Raw genomic sequence first — 7,411 nt, forward strand, 5'->3', positions numbered from 1 at the left:
TTGAATTCAGTTTTGCATTTAGAGCAGAGATTCTCTTTGTTATGCATGAAAAATACAACATATCATCCCTGAAGTTACAGTCCTTACTCTTTGAGTAATTAATTTCCTCAGCATTTAAAAATAAATCTTTTAATTAGTTTGTTAAAATTAATTAGATGTTCTTAAATAATTTTAGCACTTGGTGATGGCTTTTTTGTTTTTGTTTTTTGCTTTGTTTTGTTTTTTTTGCCCCTAGTAATCTTCATAACAGACTAACATAGACTCTTCAAACTTCTCATATCATTAAAAGTCACTGAAATCTTGTTCCTTGTCTACATTTGAAGAATTTGTTTAGTATTAATGGTAATTTTTAAATTCACAATTAAAAGTTTCTTCTTTACTAGGGCTGTTACATAATCTTATTCTTCAGAAAATTCCACAAAGACTGCCATCTTTCAAAATGGCTGCCATCTCCTACTGTTCTCCTTGGGAGGGAGGCCATGGGCTGCCCTAATTCAAAATTATCTTCTCAAAATAACCACCACCTCCTTTTGTCCTTAGTGGGACTAACACAACAGGCTGCCATCATCAAAGATGGCCACTGCCATCATTCACCTACTCCCAGAGGTGAAAGTAACTTAAAGGATTTACCAGTACACCGGAGGCCTGAGAGGGGTGTGTGGCCTCAACCAGAAGAGGTGATTTAAAGGCCCCAGGGCTCTGGCTGGGAGCCCTGGGGCCTTTAAATCACCCCGCTGCAGAGGCGGCTGGGAGCCTCTGGTTTCAGGGGTGAATTAAAGGGCCTGGGACTCCGGCTGCTGCAGAGCTCTGGGCATTTTAAATCCCTGCTGGAGCCCGGCTGCCAGAGCACTGGCTCAGGCAGGGATTTAAAGGGCCTGGTGCTCCGGCCACTGCGGGGAGCCCCCACCCGAGCCCCGCTGCCAGAGCTCTGGTGGCGCTTTAAAGGGTCCAGGACTCCCCGCAGTGGCAGGGGAGCCCTGGGCCCTTTAAATCCCTGCTGGAGCCCTGCCGCCCCTACCCGTAGTGGCTGCAGGACTCTGGCGGCGCTTTAAAGGGCCCGGGGCTCCCCGCAGTGGCAGGAGCACTGGGCCCTTTAAATCACCACCAGGGAACCTGGTCCGGTCCGGTCCGGCACGGCACGGCATACTGGGTGTTGCCAGTACGCCATACCAGACTGTACCGGCTTCCTTTCACCTCTGCCTACTCCTCACAGTGTTCTTCTCTATCTTCTGACAGCATAGGGGACTATTTTCCCTGAGGACAGCGTGGCTGTGACCATTTTGAAAGAGGGCAGTTTAACTGAGGGAAGCCTATGACCTCAGTCCCATTAAGGAAAATTATAGATGGCAGTCATTTTGAAAGGGTACAATTCTTCTTGAGTTTCTCTGAATTGAAAAGTCATGTTAAAGAATGGAAGTGCACAGTTAGGGCAGCCAAACCACCTTTACTTTGCCCTGTAGTGACAATAGGAAGAAGGGGAAAATATAATGTGTCTTTAAAAAATCAGTTTGATCTAATCTGGGATGACAAACACTAAAATACCTTTGTAATCTTATGGTTATTGTGTGGCATCATTTTGTCCCTGTGATGTATTTTTTCCTAAATTACTGCAATGTACTCTCAACTTTAACTCCATCTTAACACAGTTTTTGTCTGGAAATTATATTTAAATGTTCAGTAAAAAAAAATCGTTATTTAGATTAAATATTCCCATACTGTCCTGTATTGCTGTAATGTACTGATTATTGTGATCCAGGTAAATTAAAAAGAACAGAATGTGCCCTATTCTCATTTACACTAAGACCCTTTTACCCCATTCTGGTAGTGTAAAAGAGCCTTAAAGTGGGAGTAAATCATTTACTCCCACTTTAAGGCCCCTTTAAATGGCAAAGCAATGTAAAGGGGCCACAGGTTATGTCTACACTGGGATAAAAAAACCCGCAGCTGGCCCAGGTGTGACAGAATACACTCTGAATTCACACACTATGCACTATTGTAATAATCTTTGTACTAGGTATGCCTTGTGAGGTATCATTTGAAACCTCATAACTTTCTGATCAGTAATATCCTGATAAAATATGTGTGGCAACATTGTATGTGAAGTCATAAATTTCCCCTGTATGATGTTATTAACATGTGCTCCAAACCCAACATCCCTGCATGGGCAGAAGCCAGCAAACAGGTCTGTCCTAAACAAAGGAATGTATGCTTGCCTTAATTTGCATTTAAGCAGTAAACAGAGTCATCAAGCAGGGAAAACAAAGGAAGCTCAAACAGGTGACAACAACCAGCGGGGAACATCCTTCCACATAGACTCCTTGTCTCTTGGTTCTCAATTGGAAATGTTTTTCAAGAGGGGGACTGTAACTTTATAAAGGAGGGGCAAAGACCCCAAGAGAGCCTCCCCCCATTGCATTCTCTGTACCTGAGAAGACAAAAGGAAACAGCTGTTGGACTCTGCGGGGAGGAGGGTCCTGACCTGAGGAGTCTGATCAGTAATCTTGCTGAAAGAATGTGGTGAGAAATTTTGCTTGAATCTAATACAGTTTGTTAGGCACTAGAAAACATTTTATCTTTTTTTTCTTATAGCCATTTCTGACTTTTATGCCTCATTACTTGTACTCACTTAAAATCTATCTCTTTGTAGTTTATAAATGTGTTTTATGGTTTTATCTAATCCAGTACATTTAAATTTAAATGTCTGGGTAACTCTATTTAAGAGAACAGGCTAGTGTATATGATTCCCTTAAAAGAATAACAGATTTAATATATATGGATTGTCTAGGAGAGGGCTGGGCAGTACAAAACATACATTTCTGGGGGAAAGTCTGAGACTGGGAGTGCATTGGGATCAGCCTGCAGTATAACCAGGGCTGGTGAGAGCCAAGGCGTGACTGGCGGGCTGCAGCTACACAAACACATCTGGGAGTAGCCTGCATGCTGATGACTGATTATGAGCAGTACAGGTTGGAGACCAAAACAGCAAGGCATTGCAAGGCACCCCAGGTTACAAGGCAGGGGTGACACAGCCGCCCACTGGTCTGCATTGTACCCTGGTATGTCACACCCCAGGTCAGCTGACTTGGGCTTGTTGGTTTCAGGCTCTGGGTCTGAAAAATTTCTGTGTAGGTTTTCAGGCTTAGGCTGATCCTGAGCTCTGGGACTGTGCAAGAGTGGAGGATCCTGGAGCTTGGGCTCCAGCCCAAGCCCAAACATCTACACGGCAATTTTTAGCACAGTAACCCAAATCCCGCCATCCTGAGTCGTCTGACTGGGCCGGCTACGGCTGTACCACAAGGCTTTTATCCCCGTGTAGACATACCCTTAGAGTAAATAATATAAATCAAAGGAAAAAGGATCATGATGGAATAGGACCAAGTGCTGGGATTAAACTGGGAGTTGTGAGGATTAGGTAACTGTTTGAGTGGGTGTATCTGAGGAACAGAAAATGTCTGCTCCATGTGTTGTTTTATTTCCTCAGAGCACTACGGTCCATCCATGATGTACCATCCATTAAAAGTGAAAACCCCTCAATGGATGGCATGCTTATGACGCCTAAATTAGAAAGAACACAATGCAAATAATAGCGGCATCAAACTGTATTTGAAGCTATTTTTCTTCCCCACTATCAGACTTTAAGGATGAAGAAGAAATTTTCATGTTCTACTAAAAAGCTCAAATTCATATTTTTAAAATAACACATAGGTCTGCTGCTGCTTACATTTAACATCATGCACGAAAGATAAAAGATCCTATTGGCTCTTCTTTTTCTCATGAAATCTTCTTAGATTTTGGAAAATACTCTTTCTTCCAACTTAGATTTTGCATTCCAACTTTTCATGCAAATGTCTTCCTATTTTAGCTCCAAACCGCAGCTAAACAAAATATCTACAGAAAATCTTTGCATAACTTTTTATTGCAGCCTTAAATGCACTTTTTTGTAATCACTCTCTATTATGGAAATAGAGAGCACAGAATTGATTACTGCAGCTATAAATCAGTTTTGTGTTTTTGATAATTTAATGCATTTTTCAAGGATTGCTCTCTCTAGTTGGCATCCTCATATCGGCTCAGTTGGCACAAAGCTTTGCAGTCAGTCTCATTCCTTTCCCCCCACTCCTTGCTCCCTTCACAATATTGAACAGATAAAAGAGTTCAGATTCCAAAAAACATTCTACCTGGTGAACTCTAAAGACTCCTCTATAGTCATTGGATCCACAGACTAAAAACAATGCTTTGTATATGGTATGGACAGATGAATGAATGTGAGTGTAATGATAACAATTCATGTGAGTATCCTGATGGGCTAACTTGAAATTCATCCCAGGGGGCATTGGAGGTGGGTTTGGCTAAGAAAGAACTAAAAAGCAGTCTCAGCCATTCTTCTCAAGTACTCTGACAATCTCACCCACTTTGAAAGCATTTTCACCTAAAGCAACAAAAGAAAAACCAGACTGTAGTCTTGAACGGTTCACATAGAAGGAAGCTTGCAGGGCTAAATCTGTCATTTTAATGAGTCACAGGAGGAGTGGAAGTGGAGGAACAAATTAAAAACAACAGTTTTTTTTCTCCCCCCACAAAAGAAAGTGAGAATAGTTGCAATTTCATTTGCTTTTAAAGCACAGCACTTGGTAATAAATGTCCCTTGCAAATGTGCTGAGCAAACACCTCAGCAGTCATCAATATGCAGGAGCTGTTTATTGCCTCATAAACTTGGAAGCAAGTGATATTATCTCTTAAATCAATGGCTGTGTGGACATCTTTGGCACACTAGGAGAACAGTACATCCTGACAATGCTGATACTTAAATTAATGGCTCTAGTAATGACTGAAAGGTGCTTAGTCACTGCTGAAAAAGTTAGGCTCAGCGCTAAAGTATGCATACCATACTTAATATATGGGTCATGATTGTATGTGTGTGTGTGAGCATCTTTAATAGGGTTAAAACTAACCAGTTCGTGCTGTCTTGATTTAAACATAAGTTAGTCAGCCAATATGGAAAAGGCCAAACTCAGTTTAAAGTAAAATTTGTGCTAAAACACAGTTTCTAAATCAGGGGTAGCTAACCTGACCCTGAGGAGGAGCCAGAATTTACCAATGTATATTGCCAAAGAGCCACAGTAATACATCAGCAGCCCCACATCAGCCCCCCCCCCCCCACTCCTAGTGCCTCCCACCCACTGATCAGTGTCTCCCCCTCCCTCCCCACACCTCTTGATCAGCTGTTTTATGGCATGCGGGAGGCTGGGAGGGAAAGAATGAGTACACAGCAGGCTCAGGGGAGGGGGTGGGAAGGGGTGGAGTGGGGGCAGGGCCTGTGGCAGAGCCAGGGGTTGAGCAGTGAGCACCCACCCGGCACATTTGGAAAGTTGGCGCCTGTAGTTCTAGCCCAAGAGTCGGTGCCTATAAAAGGAGCCACATGTCTATTCTGAAGAGCCGCGTGTGGCTCCAAAGTCACAGGTTGGCCACCCCTGCTCTAAATTCTTTTGAAATTTGGATTGCCTGGTGCTGCTGTGTTTGACTTGAGGGATAAACTTAACTAGTTTAAACTAAATAGAAGAATCCATAATTTTTTAATTGTAGGGATAGGAGGCTGGCCCCTTGCACATACTTTATTTAAGGTAGGAAAGCAATGTGTAGGGCAGATTGTGACGAGGTTCAGGGAGGGTCTGTAGGGTCAAGGGCTCAGTGCAGATATCCACAGATAGTGTGACGTTCGCCCCTGTGCAGAGGGCAAGTGGAAGGGCTATGCACCACTTAAATTCTGTTTTCAGGGCTTAAATTGGATTTACATGCTGCGTAGGCCCTGTTCAGTCCGTCTGCAAAGGGATGTATTTCACCTATAGTGGACAGTTACAGTAGGCTAGTACAGGAAATAATATTGCTTTGCAATTCCATAGCATCCTCCATCTGATTTATAAACATTAACTAATTAATCAACACCTAGATGTTCCTCAGTGGCAGTTTCCCATATAAGAACCGTCCCAAGCTGATCCTGCTTAGCTTATGAAATTGGACTGGATGACAGCATAAAACAATAGGACTTTTGGCACATTACATAAGTCCAGGGGTTCTCAAACTTCCTTGCACCATGACCGCCTTTTGACAACAAAAATTACTTCATGACCTTAGGAGGGGGAACCGAAGCCTGCGCTTCCCCAAGCCCCGCTTCCCCGGGTGCGGGGCCAAAGCCCAAGCCTCACCGCTCTGGGCAAGGGGGCCAATGCTGAAGCTCAAGGGCTTCAGCCTTGGGCTTCAGCCCTGGGCCACAGCAAGTCGAAGCCAATCCTGGTGACCCTATTCAAAGGGGGTCGCGACTCAGTTTGAGAACCGTTGCATTAGTCTACTTCACTGATAATTTCTTTATTGTTTAACTAATTTTCTTCTTAATATATTTTATAAAAAAATGCCAGTATTTTTCTTAACCAATATAGTATTACTGTATCTTGATAGTAAAAATATGAGTATAGTATCAGAAGGTTTTTTTAAAAAGGGAGTTAAAGTAAATAAAAACTAGACGCATAAATGAAAAACAACAACAGCAAGCAATGTATTTCATTCATGTTCAGAAAGGTGTTATTATTTTATATATTTGTGTTGTGGTAGCCCTTGGAAAGCCAAGTCCCATTGTGCTGGGAGCCATACAAATTCATAAGAAAAAGATGGCCCCTGCCTCTGAGAGCTTCCAATCTGAGCAGACTATCTAAAAGGTGGGTCCAACAATGAGATGGGGGGAGGGGGAAATCATAGGGTAACAATGACAGGGTTATGATATCCATAATAAGTGATGATCGTAGCACACCAGTTGCCTAACTATTGTCAAGTCTTTTGTAGGCATCACAAGACCAACATTAATTACTTAAAAACAACAAGGAGTCTGATGGCACCTTAAAGACTAGCTGAGAAGTGGTGTTTTACCCATGAAAGCTTATGTCCAAATAAATCTGTTAGTCTTTAAGGTGCCACCAGACTCCTTGTTGTTTTTGTGGATACAGACTAACACGGCTACCCCCTGATACTTGATGTTAATTACTTAGAGTCAGTTGGGCCCTCAGCCTGCATTAGGACCTGTGTGGATGCAGAATGCAGGATTGAGGCTTAAGTGTAGTAGCAGTCAAAATGTTCTCCAATCGCATAAAACTTTTTCTATACATCCTTTAAAGGACTGGATTTATTTGTAACCTCTACAACATACTCTTAAATTCTATTCAATTTAGGTTCTTGTACTGAGCCCATCATTATGGTATCTGAGTGTGGCTTTCTGGTACCCTCCTAGACCCCAATCCAGCAATGAGCTCTTTCTATGTGGAGCTCATAGCAGCATTAAGGCCTTGTTTAGGAGTGAAATGTCCTTTCAGTAGCATGGTGTTAACTAATTCCCACACTCAAACTTAGCAAAATGCATAGCCTT

This window comes from Caretta caretta, chromosome 3, assembly GCF_965140235.1.
Source record: "Caretta caretta isolate rCarCar2 chromosome 3, rCarCar1.hap1, whole genome shotgun sequence".
NCBI lineage: Eukaryota > Metazoa > Chordata > Testudines > Cheloniidae > Caretta > Caretta caretta.